The sequence below is a fragment of the Equus caballus genome, chromosome 8, assembly GCF_041296265.1.
Source record: "Equus caballus isolate H_3958 breed thoroughbred chromosome 8, TB-T2T, whole genome shotgun sequence".
Taxonomy (NCBI): domain Eukaryota; kingdom Metazoa; phylum Chordata; class Mammalia; order Perissodactyla; family Equidae; genus Equus; species Equus caballus.
In genome coordinates this window covers 4,851,826-4,873,496 of record NC_091691.1, presented here as the reverse complement: position 1 = coordinate 4,873,496, position 21,671 = coordinate 4,851,826, and the positions used below count along the sequence as shown (strand labels likewise).

The 21,671-nt window shown below is 43.4% G+C and overlaps 1 non-coding gene across 1 annotated transcript; it reads right to left on the bottom strand.

The window, feature by feature from the left end:
- Positions 1 to 8: 8 nt before the first annotated feature.
- On the bottom strand, positions 9 to 14,621 carry LOC102147971 (uncharacterized). The gene is made up of 6 exons (XR_011441295.1): positions 14,252 to 14,621; positions 13,140 to 13,307; positions 6,386 to 6,533; positions 5,364 to 5,404; positions 4,643 to 4,727; positions 9 to 225 (listed from the first exon to the last, which is right to left on the bottom strand). It is a non-coding gene; the product is annotated as an uncharacterized protein (transcript).
- Between the last annotated feature and the right edge of the window lie 7,050 nt (positions 14,622 to 21,671).

Genomic DNA, 21,671 nt, shown 5'->3' with positions numbered 1-21,671 from the left:
CAAGGAACTCTTCCAGAAGAACCTTTATTATTTAGGAGAGAGACCTGCTTCTCCTGTTGCTCGTCCACCCTGGGGAAGATGATCAGGGACATCAGTCCCCCCAGGAAGCAGCCAGGAACCCACAGCCCTGAGGGTGGACAGCAGGGTGACTGGGTCTCCCACACACGATGCGGGCTGTGCATTAGGACAGGGCTGGACCTCCGGGGAAGTGCAGAGGGGCTGAACCTGCAAGCAAATGGGTGAGGAAGGTGGCACAGATGTCCCCAGATTTCTTGTCTAAATCCTCTACTCGCAGCCCATGCATCATTTATTCCTACTCTACAGATCCTTCTGTGGCACTGCCATGTGTTAGATATTATCCTGCATGCTTTATGAACATTAACAAAATTATTTCTCCCAGTGACCAGATCCACAAGTGTAGTTACAATGGCTTTAATAAACTTCAGTCGATTACATGCATATATTTCTAGCCAAGCACTTGCTTCCTGACCTCAGTCCTCTACACTCTATTCCTGTAAGTACTTACTGTGTCCGACTGACTGAGTCACAGAAAACATCTGCTCAACTTCTCTACCGCTGAGTCAGACTAAAAGCCAAAGGATGCCCGTGGCCTTAACAGTGTTGTTTCACTCTTGTGGCACTCAAACCCGGAGAGTGCTGAGACTTAGTAGTAGCCAGTCCAAAAGTAATTTTGAATGAAAACATAAATGAGTCAACAAAAAAGACAAACATGCCTCTCCCCTCCCCCACACAGGGTGAAGCATGGATAGAGACACTGTGCCGGACCTGCTCTTTTATCTGTGCTCTAATCGACTGTCCACATCCCCAACTGTGTACATGAATCATCCTAGAGACATCCACACACCTCTCTCACGCATCCCAGCAACCCCCCAGCCTGCGGATCCTTCAACACAAAGACCCCCAGGGGCAGGCCCCTAGCCGAGTGGTTAAGTTCGTGCCCTCCGCTTCAGCAGAGCAGGGTTTCGCGGGTTCAGATCCTGGGTGTGTACATGGCGCCGCTCATCAGGCAATGCTGAGGCAGCGTCCTACATAGCACAACCAGAGGCACTCACAACTAGAATGTACAACTATGGACTGGGGGCACTTTGGTGAGAAGGAGAAAAAGAAAGACAATATTGGCAACAGATGTTAGCTCAGGCGCCAATCTTTCAAAAAACAACTCTAAATTCTGATGAATCTTCTTTGCCGGTGGAGGCAGCCTCTCCAACCCCTGTGGAAACAGCCTCGTGAGGAGTTCCCTGTGATCAGCTTGGGGAGCAGGAGAAGCCTCGGGCCAGATTTCCAGAGCACTCTGTGATACGCAGCCCCCACCCACTCCATTAAAATAGGAAGACAGTTTACAGAAAAGTACCCGAAAGCTATTAATAGGATTCTGAGATATCTATCGAACTATCTGAATTCCAAAAGACATTTTCAAAGAAGACAAACGGTAACCAAGAACACTGACTGCGCACATAGTTTTGTAGTATAATCAGGCAGGAAGGCCCCTGTCCTAAATCAACGGTGCTTAAAGAAGACAGACAGCATAAGGGGACACTCAGAGGCTTGAAGATGACATTAAAAACGAAGGGAATCCTTTCGTAATTCATTCTTTGTCCTTTCATTGTATTTTTCTTCGTATGAATTCAATTGCTTGATATGACAGATGGCCCTGAAACTTGCTTATAATTGGACTTCTATCAATGAAAGCATTCATTGATTTCCAACTACTTGTAGCCCTAAGGATTATGAGAAAGTGCTTCAGAACCCAGTGGTAGAGCTCCGAGCGCCCAGATGCAGGGATGCTGGGAGCTTCCTGTGCTGACGTGTCTGGGGGCGTTCAAACATGGAGGTTCCCTCGGGACCTAACCAGAAGTAAGGGTGCTGCTGTTTTTAAGATGTCTGAAGTCCCTTCAAGACAATCAAAAACTCTCCCATGAAAGATTTTTTAAAGTAACAGAATCTCTTTTCAAATGCTAATCATCACTCCCTAATTTATCTGGTCTGTAAGATAACGGTTTTTCATGGCATAAGGAACATATTATGTTCCAAATAGTCATTCCAGGGATGTGTGCATTTCTTCCTACATGTTGTCTGTTCTCCAAAACAGATAAATTCCAGTAGACAGAGCTCTTTGCAAACAAACGCCTTAAAAAAAATAAACTATTTCATCAAATAATTTGAAAAAAATGGAAATGTGATTTTTTTCATAACAACTAAAGTGTTACTTGATATATGAAGAACCAGGAAAATGTGATCAATTCTCAAGAGTTGAGGACAACCCTGAGATGATCTAAACGTTCAAATTATTAGCCAAAGACAGCTATTACAATTATGCTCAATTATATAAATGAAAATATGGTCATAATAAACAAAAATATAGGAATCTCAGCATAGAAATTAAAAATATTGAAAAATAGAAATTTTTTTATCTGAAATCTGAAAAAAATTTGAAACTACACAGGCTAAATTGCATAATGAAGATGACAAATGGAAGAGGAAATGATTTTGAAAATAGATAACAGAAATTATCCAATGTGAAGAGGAAAGGGGAAAAAAGAAGATTGAAAAAATTAACAGAACCTGAGGGGCCTGTGGACAACATCAAAGTGTCTGATATACGTGTAACTAGAATCTCAGAAAGAAAAAAGAGAGAAAACGGGGAAGAAAAAACAATGAGGTAATAACGACCAAAATTTCCCAAACTTTAGACATAATTTACATTCATAAAGACATAAATTTAAAAACTCAAGAAGTTTAGAAAATGCCAAACGGATTTTGTTTGGCAAAAAAAACAGATTCAAGGAAAACCGTGCTCTGATACTTACCCACACTGCTAAAAACCAAAAATCAAGAAAAAATCTTGAAAGCAGCTGAAGAAAAATGACAGATCATATGCAGACGATTAATGTTTGAATGATCACAGACAACTCATCAGAAGCATAACGACCCAAAGACAGTGGAACATCTTTAAAGCGCCGAAAGAAAAAAAATTGCAGGCAAAATTCGACATCCAGCAAACACATCTTTCAAGAGTGAAGGTGAAATAAAGACATTTTCAGATAAAAGAAACTAAGAAAATCTGTTGGCACCAGATCTGCATAACAAGAAATGCTAAGGAAAGTTTCTCCAGGATGAAATGAAATAGAATTAGAGGGAAATTTGGATCTTCGGGAATGAATGAAGAACATTAGAAATGTTTGTTTTGTGGAACGTTTATGTAATTAAGTTGATTTTTAAAAATTTAAAGGTGATTTTCCGTGAAAAATTCTGACTGCAACCCCTGCCCTAAGTGAAAGGAGAGCAGGCAGTGTGCTTGGCTGGGGGACTCTCCAGTCTTGTCTCCTCAAGCAGAACATCTCTCGGATACTCAGAAACAGATCAGAATATTTGCACGGCTTTCCTACCGGCCAGGAAATAACTGTCTTAAACTGCCTCTTTTTCCACCTTCACATACTATCGTGTGTGATCGAGAGCTCCCGTAACATAGAACAGAACAAAGTGATATGAAAAACATCCAGAATATTTGCTCCTCAGGGTCAATGTCTTGGCTCCTGCACTACAGTTTCAGAGATCAAATTCTATAGAAACAACTGAGGTGAATGGTTTTTTTCCCCAGTGGCATCAACAAAATAAGGTAGAAATATACTGATCTCTTAAAAGTCTCAACCTTTTCAGTTCAATTAGTGCTGACATTCCTCAGAATGAAAGACTTTCAAAACTTCTCCGCATTTTTAATACCTGACCCTCCAGTAGATTCTCTCCTAGAAGAGGGACATTACTGAGGCCAGCCGGCAAAATGGGAACATGAATGGCAGCCTCAAGTATCACACCAATGTTCAATGTACTAAAGGCCATAACTGTATGCTGTTATAGAAGGGAATACCCCTATGCTCAGGACACACCCAAGTGTTTAAGGATAAAGGACCACGACGTATGTGTGACCCTCAAAAATAGGTATCTTCATACACAATATGGAGAAGGAGAGAGAGACAACAAAATAAATGATAAAGCAAATGGAGTAAATGTTAACTAAATAGGTGAATCTAGCTAAAGGGTATATGGGTGTTCTTTATACCTTTTGTATTTTTGCAACTTTTCTGTAACTTTACAATTAGTCCAAATAAAACATCATAGGAAGAAAAGACCTGTGGAAACAACCCAGGCCACTCTGCATGTAGCAACAATTGGAAAAAATGTTTCATTCTAATAGGAAATACCTGGTTGTGAAAATCACTTTATTACAACAAGCCACTATAATTACCATTAGCAGGATCCAGAGAAACATTAGGAACGTTTACCATGCAATATTCTTTCCATGCTTAAGCACTGAAGCCATCATAGATTCCTCTTACTTCATATCACCTGGGATTCACGTTTTATGTCACAGTATGTATACAGGAAAATACAGTTTTCCAGTTGGTACCTTCTCAATTCTCTCTTTCTCTTCCCTTCTCTTCCTTTCTCCCTCCCTCCCCCTCATCTCCCCTTCCTGTTTTTCTTTCCTTCTCTCTCCCTTTCTCTCTCTCTCTCTCTGTTTCTACCTCCATCTCTCTCTGTCTATGTCTATGCCTTTCTCTTTCATTCTGCCCAAATAAAGAACTTGGAATTTAATTTAATTTTTGCTCTTAAAAATACTCACATAGACACAGTTCTTAATGTCCTCAGTGACGATTTTGAGGGGAATGCTCTTTGGCTGGTCCTTCTCTTTGGCTAGATCGATGCACCTAATCACATTCAATAATAACCCAAAATAGAGTAGGATGGATTGGCTATTAGCTTCTTTTCAAATAATCTATACTGCTAATATTTTCAGTCTACTTGGTTATTTTTGAAAGCATATAAATAGACTCAGCAAAACCAAATTATGAGTTGGAAGAATATGCAAAAATACTTCATGAAAGTAAGACATGACCCAGAAAATAGCGGGTTGCCCCTGTTGTGTGAGATTTGGCAGTAGATCCAGTCCTCAGAGCTTTCCTGCCTGGTTGGAGGGCCCAGCACCTTCCTGGGTTCAAGGGTAGGAAGTAGTAGCTGCTTTGAGAATCACTCAGTAGAGTAACCTGAACTTAGGGAAATTGAGCATGTGTTTTGAGAGTAACATCGGATCCAATCATTAGGTTGGAGAGAAGGGGAAGATGAGAGTGACAAGCAGAACTTCCTCAAAAATAAGCAAAACATGCATGTAAGTGAGAGGACATTTTTGCAGTAGCAGCCGGGTAAATCTAAACAAGGAGTTATTTGAGGATGCTCAGACAGCTTCTACTAGAGAGAGGGAGAATAGTTCGAGGGCGCTGCTATGAAGAGATCTGCAATCTTTTATTGTGGATCAAAGATTTAGAATATGTATACTGAAAAAATACCTTTGAAGGGAAGAGTGCCATTTTCCTTTAGTTCTGAAAAACTGCAATTTAAAAAAAGGGAGAAAAAATTAAACTACATAAAATACTTATCCTAAGATATTAGAATTGCCATTGTAGATGAAAATAGCAGCAGCCATTTATCACTGACATGGATGCACGTGTCAGTTGTGCTCTCCTCATCATTGGGCATTTGATGGTCCCTGCTGTTTTCCAAGCAGTGTTACAGCGATGGGAAATAGATCGTAAAGTGGAGAGCAGTTGGTTTGGAATCTAAACACGTAATTGCAACTATGTGAGGCAATCTATGTGATCACGGGCAAGTCAATTAGCCACTCTGAGTTTCAGTTTCCAGAACAGGAAAGGGGTTAATTATACCTCAGAGCGTTCCTGCAGCTGGCAGTGCTATTCAAATATAAAAAAGAACCCCTGTGAACCCAGAAGTGTAGACTCAGGATGTCCAGGGTCGGGGGGCCACATTCCCCATCCTCGTGCCAGTCTAAGAACATGTGTCGGAACACTAACTTGTACTCTGGGACCATACCTTTGTCTTGGATTGTCACCTCTCTATAGACACCAAATAATACAATATGTACACAGCAATTCAGGCAACCCAGTATTTGATGACATGATTAATTTTATTTGTATAATTAAATACTATTTTTAAGGGAATGAATTTGGGAGTATAAAAACAACTTTTCAAACTTACTTGGACTATTTAATAGTACTTGCTCACGGAAGATATTCCAGTGATTTAAAAACAGAGCTACTCGCTGGGGATTAGGGGCAGGATGTTGAGAGGGGCCTTAAACCTTACTCCATGTACCCTGAACATCCACCTCCCCAAGTAGCTCCTAGAGCCCATTTGAAAAAGCACTCATCCAAAAAGGAAAGGAAATTACTCCAACAGTTCCCACTGTTCATGATCAATTTGCACATAAAAACCTTTTGGGGGAAAGTACATACAAGTGTCATTATGAGAGGTCAGAAAAGTAGTCATTGAATACAAAAGCTGTAGGTCTTACCTGAAGGTGGCCACAAAGGCCTGTGGGCCAGCCCAAGACAAAGGACCTCTTGGCACAGGTGTCAGCTTCTCCGAATTTGTCCAAACAGTTGGCAATCCATATGGTGTTCAGGGGTACTTTATTTTCTATTATAAAGGTTTTTTTGTAACTAGAAAGATAACCAAACAAGACCTCTGTTGGTTTGTTTCTTAAATCTTATGGGAACAGCTGTGCTCATGGTAAGATGCCAGTTCTCACTGCCCCAGGTTGCAACGTGCCTCCTTTAGCTCTGTGACCCTCTGTGCTCGGCACAGTCAGGGCTTGGATGGGTCTTTACAAAGTGTGTGCCGAGTGACGCCTGGCCCAGGAAGGCCCTGAAAACACTTCCTCAAAGGCAGCAAATAGCCATTTTTCTGCATGTTGAGTATTGAGTACAGACCATACTCGACATTTTAGAGCTTTATTAGAGAACCATGAATTCATTTATTATTCATTTATTATTGTTATATTTGTTACTATATTCACATATATCATTTTATTTACTTAATGACTTATTATTATAATTAATTTATTATTTGTTCATGTCTTGCTTACTTTAAAAAGCATTTGAGCAGCTGAACAAAGATACATGATACATGATTTATAAAAATAATTATACAATTTTTTTCTTGAGAATCAGACTAAAACAGCAATAAGCTTGGATCAGAGGGATTTAAAATACATTTTCAGCCTTAATTTTTTAAAAGATTTTCTAGCATTTAAGCATAGGTTATTTTAAATTTCCTTTATTAAGATTTCATTCATACCATTTTCTATCAGGTTCCGGATCAAACTGAAAAACTGTTAGCATGTGGACTGAACTCAAAATTCAATCAATCAATCGATTGGCCCCACATCAGTGCCCAGGAGGTCTTACATGTAAGTTATGGAGACATTTCCCATTTATCTCTGAGGAATCGGAAGGTGATCGACTTTGTCAGCAGTGAAATGGTTTTCCAACAGTTTCTTCCTAATCTCCTTTGACCTCTGACATGGAAACCACTATATCTCTCGGTGAACTCACAAATTTAACACTCAGCCGAGCCTGAGATTTAGACGGTACAAGTCCTCTGAAGGATGCCTAGGGAACACGGGCACGCCACTTCAGAATTGCCTCCTATTCAGAACCACATGTGGAAACGCTAAAGCTAAAATGAGATCCAAGACACCTCAGGTTCAAAAACCCCTAAGACTCTGCTGACTCATGGGACAGTTAAAGCAAAAAGGCTTCGATGGGATTTATGAAATGAAAATAATTCTGCAGGAAGCCTACCTGAAGGATGACCTAGATTCAAACGTTAGGGCACAGTGGATGCAAATACGCCTTGTGACACAGGTGACTTCTTATACATTTATTTCACATTTTTACCCTATGTTGATGTATTTGAAGATTTGTGTGAAACACAATCAATTCTCAGATAAAATAATTGTTCTAGATCGTAACTCTAAAAGCATTACGAAGCTAAAAATAGTCTACTGCCAATAGGAAAGAGAGACACATGTCGACTTGTTTTTACAGATTTTAAAAGTTTTGTCATGTAGATGTCCATGTGTGGAGACACCTAAGGTACTGTGTGGAAAATTCCAAATATGTGCACCTGAAAGAGTCGTTTCAATAATTCTCTCCAAAGTTCCATAAAGTGCCAAGATTATCCACTTCCTTGAAACCAAACCACGGAGTTGTCAAAAGCCCAGAGATGGTTTTCAGTCTTCTGTAACATTTATTGAGCTCCCACCACATGCCAAGCACTATTCTACATATTTTACAAACATCACTTCACTTAATCCTCAATCCACTATATCTATTAGCTCCGTTTTATTGATGAGGAAACTCACAGAGAGATTAAGAAAATTGCCAAAAGCAAGAGATGGGCTTTGAAGCCAGACAGCCTAAGTCATGAGCCTATGCTCACCACCACTCGGCCTCCATGAGTGCTGACCTGGACAGTTCCATGTAGTGCCCTCCTCATCGTTCCTACCTTCAGCCTCCTTTCTCCCCCCAGAGCCATCAGGCTTTCTGAAGGCATTGTTCTCTCGTTTGAGAGTGAGAGGATCAATCTCCTGACATTCTATCAACAAAGCTAAATGCTAGCCTGGAAATACTGAAAATGTATTACAGCAAAGGCTTGTACTACAGTGGATTCTCCTGAGATCTCACCGCGTTTCTCTGCTCTCAGTGACTGACTCTTCAGATTATGTCAGTAGAAATGAGAAGGGATGAACCTTATGTAAGCTGGCTCAAAGGGAGCAGGAGGAAAAAGGCAGTTTTTATTTCAACCGCATGGGCCCTCGCTATCGATCTGCTAAGATGATGGTATCCCTCTTGCTTTCTTCTACCTCAACGTGGACACGGGAGCATGAGCCCCAGTGAACTGTGGAAAGTCACAGATTCTAGGGAGATTCCCCTCATTCTAAGGCACACGTGTTCCCTTAGATGCTGGGAGTAGGGGTCATGGTATCTTCTGCAAGAATCTTTGTAATGCCACTGATAATAAGCTAATAGTCATCTTCATCTTTTGACCCAAACAAAATTGGATTTCATTGTTTCTATATTCTTTAATAACTAAATATGAGGACAGAGATGTCTGAGGGGGGGTGTGAGCTAAGTAAGTACAGTCTCTTCCTTTCTGTACGTTCTCCATGGGCCTCTACGAGTATTAGTATCTTATGAAGTAGCTGCTGTTTAAAAAAACAAGTCATAATTTCATTTGAAAAATAACTTCTTATTTAGCATTCTAATGAATATCAAAAATGTTAACAAAGTTCCCGTCTGACTTTAATTCTTGAGAACCAAAGTTTCTAATGTAGTATGAAAAAAATGAAAAAAATCTCAAAACATTTTCCACTGACTGTTATTAACATCCAGTACAACTGGAGAAATATAATTTCCTCATGAAGAAAGAACATATAAATCCCCTTTATTATTACACACAAACTAAAGTTCATTTAGCCTGACTAATATATACACAGCAGTCAGTCAACTATTTACTCCCTTTGTGTTGGTTTCTGTAGCATCAACCTGGAGAAGAAAGAGTTTCCAACTGAAGCCTCAAGACACACTGAGGAAAAACGGAACCTAAGTCACTCCACCCCCTTCCCTGAGTAGAAAAAGCAGGCACTAAACTCAGGTGATTAACTTGAACAGATCGATCCAGGACATAACACAATCCTCCATCTGAGAGCGAGGCATGACAGAAAGGAAATAAGTGGCTTGTTGTGGGTGGCTATTTCATTGTAGTTGTTGTTTCTTTGTGGGAAAAAAATGAATGAATTTTCTCATATGAACAGTAATCATGAATGTCCCCAAATGTTTACTATGGAAATAATCTAGTAGCCAGCTTTCTAAAACATGAGGTAAACTCTTGTACAAGATGGCAGCATTGAGTACTGCTTGCTTCCTGCTATGTACTGAATTGTGTCCCCAACTCCCACCCCACCCCCCACCCCCCAATTCATACCTTGAAGCCCTAACAGTCAATATGTCAGTTTTTGGAGATAAAGCTTATAGGAGGTAATTAAGGTTAGATGAGGTCATAAGGGTGGGGTCCTAATCCAATAGGATTGGCAGGAAGAGAGAGATCTCTTTCTCCACAGGCATGCACTGAGGAGAGGCATGCGAGCCCATGGGGAGAAGGCGGCCATCTGCAAGCCGGGAGGGGAGCTCTCATGAGGACCCGACCCTGCTGACAGCCTTATCTCAGACTTCCAGCCTCCAGAACCATGATACATTTCTGTAAATAAATAAATCTCTTTCCTTTGTGGTGAGGAAATGACTAACTCTCATCTGCTTGGTACCTGGTGAGAAATGGAACAGAATGCTCAGGGAACTGAAAAACAAATGAGAAGTCTAGCTATCAAAAAAAATCAGAGGCCAAAATAAAGATAAGAAAATATATTTAAATGAGTGAAATTGCCTCCAGGTGTAGCCTCGGAGATGGTGATGTCATAAAGAGGACAGAGAGAAAAAGACTCTGTCCAGGGCTTGGCATGAGGGCCACTTGAAGCACTAATAATAAATAAATGAATCTCTGTAAATACGTTTCCGTGGTTTAAGCCCAGCAGCCGATGGTATTTGGTTTTGGCAGCCTGACCAGATGAAGACAGTTCCCTTATCAAAAATCTCTGCTCTCTCTAGATCAAGGTCTTCTGAAGCAAATCAAATGCCTTAGATCACCTACACTTTCCAACATTCCCAATGGATGTAGAAAGCATGTAGAAGTAATCTTTCAGGAACTGAGTCTCATAAACAAGAATATTATTGAATAAATTGATAGAGATTGTGTCACATCATGAAACCCTTGAGCAGACACAGAGAGCTCTCTCAAAAGCAGTATGTGAAAGATGGTGGGCATCTTCTGTGATAATGGACCAACCAAAATAGAAATTCAGCTCTGAAATGGATGCAATTTGCCAGGAGAAAAGAACACTGTATCAATATAAAGTGTTTTGAGCAGAGTACTGTAGGTTCTATCAGACCCGTTCAGAGGTTAGCAGTGTCTGAGACAAGAGGCTTCTGGTAGGAAAACAAAGGTCTCCTACTCTCCTAAATACTGTAATAATTACAAAGGTGAAAAAAAGAGTGAAGGAGAACGGATTCCCCTTAAAAATTGAATGTGAGTGGTCTGCAAAGTCCTGACAGGCAGGAGATGAGTGTTGTAGTTGCTTGCTTTTGTGTGTCTCAGGTTGAGCATGGAGGAATACAACATGGTGTGACAGGAAGAGCATGGCCCTGGGATGAAGGCAGACCTGCGGTGCAGTCTCTCCCACCATTTTCCTGTGTACGACATCGGGCCAGTTCCTGAGCCTTCCTCAGTCTTTGTCTTCCTATCTGAAGCCTGGAGATGATAACAGTACCTGCCTTGGAGGGCTATTGGGGAAACTAAACAAGCCATCTGTGATGCTCCTCGTGTGGTCCCAAGAATGCATCCAAGAAATTTCAGTTTCCTATACTAACCTTGCTTAAATAAAGAGATTGGTAACTAGTCTACATTTTTTAAAATAATGCCTCATTCCCTCTACCAGGAGCAGAGTGCTTTGAATGGACCTCATGCCAAGCCCTGAAAGGAATCTTTTTCTCTCTGTCCTCTTTATGACATCGCCATCTCCAAGGCTACATCTGGAGGCAATTTCACTCATCTTAAATATATTTTATCATCTTTATTTTGGCCTCTGATTTTTTTTTTTTTTTTGATAGCTAGACTTCTCATTTGTTTCTCAGTTCCATTTCTCACCAGGATGAGAGTTAGCCACTTCCTCACCACAAAGTTAAGGTTGATTTGAAGCATGAGAGAGAAACTAGGTGATTGTGGCATGTTCTGTGAAATCCAGACAAAAGAGAGAATAGAGGCAGCAGCACCACAGGTTGGGTAAGAGCCTGTGTGCTGAAATTAACAGACCTAGTTTCAAATGTGGACTCCACTAATTGCTAAGGTGGTGACCTGGGGAAAGGCAGCAGACCTCCGGGCATCCAGGTCCTCCATAAGATAAGGAAAATGATCCCATCTCACTGGGTAGTTGCAAGGGTCAGACAAGATTCAGTACATAAAGTCCTCAGCATAATTCCTGACAGAAAAAACTTCTGATAAATCATGCTTCTTATTATTAACGTCGCTCAGGTTAAATATAGCATTTTGCAAGGTCAGTACTTGCGTGTCTTACCTATGACATGGCGTAACTAACTGAGAGCTAGCGGGGAGGGCAGCCAAGAAAAGAGTTTTTGTTTACTCTAGTAATGAAAAAGCTTCTTGATATTTTGTTTGTTGAAATATTCTTTGTCTTTTATGGCTCTGAAGCAAATAAACAGATGACCTTGCACCCACCTACCTTTGGACATTAATTGAGCAATTACCATGTTCTAGGCTGGATATTGGTTACATTTGTGTCCAGGGTTGGGAAGAAAGTATGCCCAACTGGTTCTGTCTCCAACATATATTCCAAATCTGTCTGCTCCTCTTCTCACTGCCACTCCCAAGATGGAGTCCTTGTCATATTTCATCAGAACCACTGCCTCCCTAACTAGTCTCCCTGCATCCACTCTTGCTTACCCACAATCTGCTATCTAGCAATAGACAGAACAATATGCTAAAAATATAAACCAGATATGGTCACTTGCTTAATTAAATACACTTCAGCATAATATTTCAACCCTTATTGTGGCCTGTAGAGACCCTGTGTGGCTGGACCCCTGCCCACAGTATCTTACCTGATATTGTGCCCCACACTGCAGGCTCCAGTCACATCAGCCTTTCCTGAACCCCTCCCTCCAGAGGGCTGAGTTGCACCCACTGAGTCCTGCTGGTCCCTCACCCTAGAAGGCTCAGCCACCTAGTCTAGGAATGTGGCTGCTTCTCACCCCATAGGTTTGGTTTAAATGCTGCCACCTCGGAGAGACCTTCATAGACAGCCCCTCTCTAGGATGTTCCCATTTTCTTCTCCACGTGGTACCCTCTTCTCTCTCTTATGAGAAGCACTAACTTCAATGTGTAATTTCCCTCCTCTTATTTTTATCGTCTGTCTGGAAGCTCCAGGCAGGAGAGACCCTGCCTGTCACATTCTCAATCGTGTTCTCTACAGGGACACGGCACAGAACAAGACCTCTGTCGATACTTGTTGACTAAAGGGAGGATCAAAACATTTGCAAAAGCAAAAGAAGAAAACCACTTAATATTTTCCTACAGTAAGGGTTGGTGAAAACGCAATCTGATGGTAATCAGGAGAGCCTGTAGTGTACACGTACTTGGTGTTAGTTATCAGCAACAGATCGCTGAGCAAGAAGAGGTGCCGCTTCTGCCTCCTCCAGCCTCTTCTGAGTTCCACGGGGCCGTGGATCAGCAGGGTGCGGCCGGCACTCTCAGATGACGTAGCATTTTCACTGTGGGTGTCCACCTCAACAGAAGAGCTTTCCCTGCAATGCAGCAAACACCACAGGACAACCAATCACCCATCAAATACCTGATAGAGTTTTGTGCCAAAGGTCAAGGTTAACACGACACTAAAAATTAGCCTCGATCCCCAAAACAGAACTCTATAGCTCAAATTCAAGTCACCAAATTACAGAAAGCTATTAAAAAAGATGAGGGCACACAGGGAGTTGAGGTAGATGGAGAACGGTTGCAAGGACATGCCCCGGGGCATGCCAACTCTTAGAGGTGGGGAGAAGGGGACAGCAGCAAAGCAAAGATGGCCACGAGCTGTTGGGAAGGGGAGAATCAAGAGGCCAAAGGTTGAGAATATTACAAGAAGGTAAAAAAAAAAAAAAAAAAAAACCCAAACCCCAGGACAATTTGTGGCCTGAGACAGATAAAATGAAGTGATCTGGAGATTTGTGAAAAAGTAATTACAATTTAGTTTCAAGTTAACATAAAAATTTGGATAACTGAAGATTCTGGAAAATTGACTCCAATCGTATCTAAATCAGTATTCAAGTTTTGGGGGGAAATTCTCAAAGATCAGCAAATAATACTGGAAACATCAAAAAGTTTCTAAACACAACAGGGTCTTAGATATTATTTTGTTGAGCTATAACTAAGCTCTAAGCTATGACTCTTTGGTCATAAAAGGTAAAACAACTAAATTTCACAGGACACAAAAACTCTTTCATAAGTAGGGAGATATTGTCATAGATCTACAGAAAATTCTCTCTCATGGAGCCAAGAAAGAGTCTCCCTTGAGTATGTAAAGCCTGCTTTCTGTGCTCAGCAGCACTGAACCTTGTGAACATGAGGAGCTTTCATGAAAGCAGTGCTGAAGGTAAGAATCAGTTCCCAAGTTTTAGGAGAAACAAAACAGAACACTTCCTGTGACTACTAGTCCCTTTGGACGACCAAGAGTAGTATATTCAAAGACTACCTGCTGAGGTGAAGCCTTGAAGGACTGCCTAAAAGCTCAAAGTGCTTTTTGATTGATGAAAACATCCCGTTTTCTTCAGTTCTTGGCACTGACTATCGAGCACGTCTACAGCACTTGGCAGAGCACTGTAAACTAGGCCCTGAAGCCTGAGGATTCTGCAGTTGTCAAGATCACCAGCCGTTATGACGTCAGGGTTCTAAGGCGCAGGCCATAACTGACAAACTGACATAACTGTTTCCCTGGTTTTGCCTCCATCTTTTGAGTTTTTAAAATTAATCTATTTACTTTGAGATAACTGTAGATTCACAGGAAGTTGTAAGAAACAAGCCAGAGAAATTACATCAACCTTTTACCTTGTTCCCCCAATGGTACTATCTCTCTAAACTATAGTACAATACCATAATTAGGATAGTAGCATTGATACAGTCAAGACACAGGACATTTCCATCACCACAGGATCCTTTCTCTTCCTCTTTGACAGCCACATAGACTTCCTTCCCGCCACTACCACCTCTTTAATTCTGGGCAACCATGCCTCTGTTCTCCACGTGTGTAATGTTGCCATTTCAAGAATGTTACATAAGTGAGATCGTACAGTATGTGTCCTTTTTGGATTTGCTCCTTTCCACTCAGCAAAACTGGAGATTCATCTGGATTGTTACAGATACTCACAGTTCATTTCTTTGTGTCTCTTAGTTGTATTCCATGATGGAGATATGTCAGTTTGGTTAACCAAATGTTGAGGGACTTCTGGGTTCTCTCCAGTTTTTGACTATTACAAATAAAGCTGCTACAAACATTTGTGTACAGGTTTTTGTGTCAAGGTAAGTCTTCATTTCTCTGGGCTAAATGCCCAGGCGTGCAATTGCCAGGTGGCGTGGTAGCTGTGTGTTTTGCTTTTTAAGAAACTGCCACACTGTTTTCCAGAGTGGCTGTGCCATTTCACAGTCTCACCAGCACTGTCCGAGTGATTCAGTTCCCCCACATTCACACCAGACCAGAGATGCTCAGGAGGCCACACTGCCTGGCCCAGAGACAGAGAATTTCTCAGAGGTTCTGGAGGCCTGATTTTTCTTCCTCCTCGTCAGCAGTTTGGGAAGAAGGCGCTGGGGTTGCTGCAGGCAAATTGCCCCCTCACTGCCACCATTGTTGCTGTTTCCAGTGGAGGTGAGTGTGGCGGTCTGTCCCGGGGACTTGGTCACTGAGGGCGGCTGAGTCAGCCCTGCCTGGGCCACAGACACTGTAGGGCACAGAGGGGAGTGTGCAGGCAGGATCCCAGCTCGCTGTGAAGGAGGGTGGGGGCGTGGGGCAGAGCTGGGGGTGGATCTCCATCCCGAGGGTAAGTCACTCTCACCTGTGTGGGGAGTGAGGCGGTGAGGAGGAGAGGAGCCCAGGGCACGGGGGAGACTCAGACTCTGAGCCTTAAAGCTCTGCTGTGGAGACGGAGCTGCCCTATGTCTCTCTGTATCTCCTGAAACTTCCGTGGGGGCGGAGCGGATACAATCTAATCAGCCCTTGCTCTCTGTCTGCCCCTGGCTTCCCTGCCCTGGTCCTCACAGGGAGAAGGAGGAAGAGGAGGAGGGATGAGCTGCCCCAGGGGGTGGAGGCCCTGGCTCTTGATGACCCTGGGTCCTGGAGGTCAGCACAGCCCAGTGAGCGCACTGACAGCTGAACCCCTGGAGCCCTGGGTGGCTTCCCAGCAGGGAGGGACCATCTCAGGATTGTCCCACACTGTCCCACACGCCCTCAGACCCCACCCCACCCAGACTCTCTGACACACCTGGGCCCTCCGGTTAGAGGAGCACTGTTGTCCCGATGCTCTTCATGAAGCTGCTCCTGGTGTCAGAGAGGGACCTGGGCAGCTGGGATTCCAGACACAGGGTGTGTGGGTTGAGGGATGTCCTTGTCACAACAAAGAGGCCACAGCAGCTTGCCTTCAGCTGCATCAGCATAGCATTCACCATCACTTAGAGTGTCTACTAAAAGTCCCAATATAGAGATTATATCCTGTTTCCCTTTTTCACGGGCCCAAGGTGCACAAAACTCAATCACATATATTTTCTTAGCACTTTCACTATTAGTCACTAAAAGGTCTTTCTTTCATATTATTTTTTCTAAACTTGGTGTACCAGTTTAAATCACATATCTCTCTTTCCATAGGCAGCTACTCGAGGGTAAATAATGTTTTTCCTTCTGGACCTACAAGTACCCTTTTATATCATCTGGAGCTAATCATTGTGTGTCTCTGTGTGTGTATTTTTATATTGAATAGACACATTTATTTCTTTACATCATATTCTGATTTATTCTGGCTTTTTAAAAACTTTTAACTCAAAATGTTACTTTTACTATTTTGCAAAGTAAAATCATTTAAGTATTTTTAACTGGTTATCACTCCATCTACTATGCTATAGTTACAAATTCCCCTTGTGTTGGGCACTTAGGTTGCTGTCAGTGCTTTGCTCCTAGCATGGAACTTCCTGTCAGACTTTCTTGTGTCCTCATGCAGGAATGGTCCAGCTGCAGGCCAGGTACATGCACACTTAATTGCTCCATGTGCTGAGAGGCTTGCCTCCAGATGGACACACTTGTTTACACACCAGCTGTACATGGGAATCTGTGATTCCTCACATCCTCACTGGCATGTTATTATTATTTTTCGTGTGCAGCATCAGATATAGTACAGTGCTTGCAGGTATAGTTTTGTTCTACGCGATCAATGACTGAATGCCTCATTCAGACATAAATTGGAAATTATCAGAGAGTGCACAAGAGCGCCCATTTTCTCCTCCTCACCGCCTGATGCCTCCCTGCCCCACCTCGGTCCCTGGAACCTCTTTTTCTCTGTTAGGGCTGGGTGAGATTCTGGCTGCCCCTTAGCCCATCTTATCCCCCCAGACCCCTCTCCCTCTGCTGTTTACTCTGTCTGGGCAGCTCCTCCTGTAGGGACATGCATGGCTCACTCCACACCTTCTCTCAGGAGTCCCTCCCCTTCTCTTCGTTTCTAGTGTCACTGAGCACATGCTCACGGGATTTTATCCACTCTGCGTCCTTGCAAATATCTTTCCACTGCCTCCACCCTTCAGTTGTCTTATCTATGGTATCCTTCTTTGAAAAACTGCTGAAGCAATTGCAGTCAAATTTTCAAATGTTCCCTTTATGATTTGTGCCTTGAATTTATTTTAAAAAATGCTTCCTACTTGAGATAGTTATTATTTTCCTGTATTTTAACTAGAGGTTGCATGCTTTCAATGTTCTCTTTTAGGTTATTAACACATTTGGTTTTCCTTTATTAATACTGTGATTTATGTACCTCACTTAATTTTTCTCAACAGAGTGAGCAAAATTTGCGAGAACGTATAATAATAAACCCATCCTACGGTAGCTATTTTTTAAAAAGTACCTGTATAACAATGCCAAGACTCGTAATACAATGATTTAATTACAATTGCTTTGTACAATACTACAGCATCTGTTCTTATTTCCTTGTTTTTGAAAATTATCTTGTCTTTTCTGTAATTTTTCCATGTAAATTTTCAAATAAGTTGGACAAATCTCTAAAATATCACTGTCATTTTAACTGCACTGTATCACGTTGGTAGAATCATACTGTGACACCGCCATCATTCAAATGGGATTCATACAACCCATTGCCGTGGCATATCTCTCCTTTTGCACTGGATTTTATGTACTTTGATATTGTTTTACATTTTTTCCTATGTAATTTGTCACACCATTTCCTAATTAATTTATAAAATTAGTTATTATAGATGATCTGTGTTTTATTTTTCAAGATAGAAAAGAAATACCAGTGATGCCCTCACCTCAGGGAGATGGTCAGAGGGAGGTGCCTCTGCAGGGGCTGCAGGACTCAGTGGTGACAGGAGAGCAGATGGTGAGGGAGAGGCCTGGGCACAAGGGCTTCACTTCTGCAGGAGCCGGGGACCCGTGTGAGACCCAAGGCTGCTGGGTCGGCTCCAGCGCAGTCTCTAGGTCCTTCTTGTTTCTGACATGACTGGAGTCAGCCTCCCTCTGTCCCCATCACTGTCTCTCTGGAGAGACCGAGTGCCCTGGACAAGGAGCTCCTGCCTGGGTGAACATCACCAGGTAGAGACTGTGCCATTAGGAATGGCTCAGTCCACAGCTGGCATGAGATCTGAGGGGATATCCTCAGACCATCACACCCGTGTGGGGGGTCTCAAGCCCTCAGGTGCTGGTGACAGAAGTGACAACAATCACAGGGGAGTGACGGTGTGGTCAGGGGCCCCAGGGGCTGGTTTGTGTCTCACTTCATCCTGGGCACACAGCACTGTGTGCATTGAGGTCTCTGTCATATGTGTGAGAGTAAGAATCACCTCATCCTCAGGCCAGAGCCCACAGGTGGTAAGAGAGGGGAAGTTACCTGACTTAGAGACAGACTCATCTGGAATCTCTGAGGGCTGAGTACTTCCAAGAGTCAGAGTTTTGGGGCAATGCCACTAAGAGCTGGAACCATAGATGTTATAGGATCCAATGTCACTGCTGCTTCCAGAGTCCCTGACTCTGAGGACGGCTGAGACAGCAAAGACTATAGCCAGGACCCTGAAATGAAGGACATAGAGTCATAGAGATGGAGAGTCAGGGCCCTGCCCAGAAGCCAAGCTGAGCATCTGCACAAAAGAAAGCTCCATATATGTTTCCAGGGTCCCTCCCCTGACCTTAGAATGCAGTCACCTGTTTGATGAGTGAGTGGGTGAGGCGAGGGGTCCAGACCATGGTGGAGATGCCCAGAGCTCTCTCTCTAGCTCCCAGCTGAGACAGAGATGCTCAATTATCCCTCATCCCTTCCTTCACTCTGTTGGAAGTAGGAGCCCTTCATTTAAATTATCCCCCATCCTCCCACTGTCCCAGCTGTCTGTGAACCAAGACTCAATCCCCTTTGCCTTGGAGTTTGTTTTGGGGGAGTGTGGGGCTGGTGAACTTCTGATGTGGGCACATCTGGGGCCTTAGGAGGATAAATCTGCTGGGCCCCAGGGAGCACTGAGCAGAGGGCACAGCTAAGCAACCAGGTCACAGCTGGGGTCACAGCTGTGGTCTCACCACATGTGATTCAGACACATGCCCACAGCACTCCCTGCTGGCCCTGGTACACTTTGCACCATGTCTGAATTCAATGTCACATCCTGCCTGAGGAGGGGCATGGCCTTCCTAGGCATTGTTTCTCCACTGCCCCCTCCTCACAAAGAGGAGGCACCCTCAGCCCAGGCCCTCACTCAGCTGCAGCCTCCTCCCCGCACAGATCCCTCAGTTCCACAGAGAGGCCTCCTCAGATGGTGGACTCACTGATGCTCCTTCAGTTGTTACACAGGAGGGCGGGGCCCTGAGAACTGGCCCCTGAGGGAGAATTTGTGCTGCTTTGCCCCAGCAGAAGGACAGAGGCCCTGAGACAACATATCACTGTTTGGGAAGCTGGCGGGGCTGTGCCTCTCTCTGACTCCGCTTTCCACTGAGGCAGGTGCAGGCCCCTGGACCCTCCTCCTTCATACCTCTCACGTCCACACCTGATGGAGATGGGGGGCCGTCAACAAGAAACAATGTAGGAAGTTACTGAGAGGAGGCCACTCTTCATCACCAAAAAGCAGAGGTCTCCTGCACTGGGACCCATCTCTCAGCACACTGTCCCATGATGATGCTGGGGCTGGAGCCGGGGATGGGGCTCCTTGAAGAGGGCAGGGTCCTCAGGATGGAGCTGAGGCCTGATGGGAGGGAGAGACTGAGGAGTGAAGGGGGCATGAGGATTGAGACCCCAGGAGACAAGAAAAGCACACTTTGAGTGACTGAGCCATGGCTGAGTGACAGGAGAAGGGAGGTTTCACACCATCCTCTGGCCCTGGATGGACTCACAACGGTGACGTGCACGAGGGAGACTGGGGCCCTTTGGGAATCGGCTACATCACCACGTCATGCTGAAGCTCTGGGGGCGCTGCACAGACTCCCCTGCTGACCCCACCAATGCACTTTCTCAAGAATAAGAAATAAAATATAAATATAACCATAAGAGGACATGTGTAGAACCTCATCTACTCATTGCTGCAATTTGATGGAGTTTCTTTAGTCAAGAAATTTTTCTACCATTTGTCCTGTTCACTTATATTAAATAGTGAGATTTCAATTGTTTTCTTAGAGATACTGCACACTTTTTGTTGGATTTTCAATTAGGGCATTTGTACGTTTCTGATATTGTGTCAACAAGGCAAACTGCTAGATTTTAAAATTATTTCTAAAAGTATATAAGAAATGAATAAGTCTTCATATGTCATTTGTGCATGTGGTAATTTTCTTATTCATTCTAAAATATAATAATAACTTGGTTGGTAACAATAGCACCTAAAGAAAAAAAGTTTTAACTTTTAAATGCTTTTATCTTTGTTGTAAGTTCTACTATTGCTAGAAAAATTGTTACGCAATATCTGTATGAACCACAATGTGTTGTTCCAAAATAAAACGAATATTTTAGTGCTTCAAACTCCAGGGTGAATTTTTTAACTAGTTAAAAATAGACATTTGTTAAGACATTAACAAAGTATCCTATATTTCTTGGTCTGTACATATTTTTTGAATTTAATAGTAGGAGTGATGAATGTTTCTGGAAGGTATTTTTGGGTTTTAATGAAATAAAGGTTTTGCTGTCATTGTTGTTGGTATATCATCTCCTAAGCGCAATGGGAGGGACTGAATCCACAGCCCTTGACAAAAACCCACACATCTCACCCTGAGCAGGACCCATTTCTCTCCCCTCCTGGATCTTTGTGACTTCCCACTGTGGATCCTCACGTCTGGATCCTGACGCCCGCTAGGGAGCCCACCCTCCATCTGCAGGACCTTTCAGGGAGCACAGAGCTCAGGCGCTGACAGTGAGTGACTGCAGGAGACCCCACGCACAGTGTCCCCTCCTCCCTGAAACTTGCATGGATTCTCCAATTGGGATAATAACCCACACATTTCCGCTCCTGCCCTAGCTGTGACATCAGGAGACACAAAGCACCGAGGATGTGAATCCACAGGCTTCAAGGTTCCAGCATTTCCCCTGCAGCTGAGTTTCTTCTGTGACCCTCGGATCAGCCTCCTTCCCTGGTTCTCCTGCTTCTCCAGGAGGAGCAGCCACAGGGAGGAGTCCGGTGGCCTGGGCAGGGGGTTGCGGGGGAGGCTTTGCCTGAGCTGAGGCAGGGAGAGGAGACCTGCACAGGGACTCAGGAGGGCAGGCAGAGGACCACCGGCCTGTGCAAAGGAGGAGTCAGCAGAGGGAGCACAGTCATCACTTGGGGTTATTGACAGATAAGGGCTCCTGCCTGGATCACATGGGCCCCAGCAGATCAAAATGGGTCACTCTGTTCTGCACGGGACAGGGCTGGGGTCAGCTTCTCTGTGACCAGCCACTGCT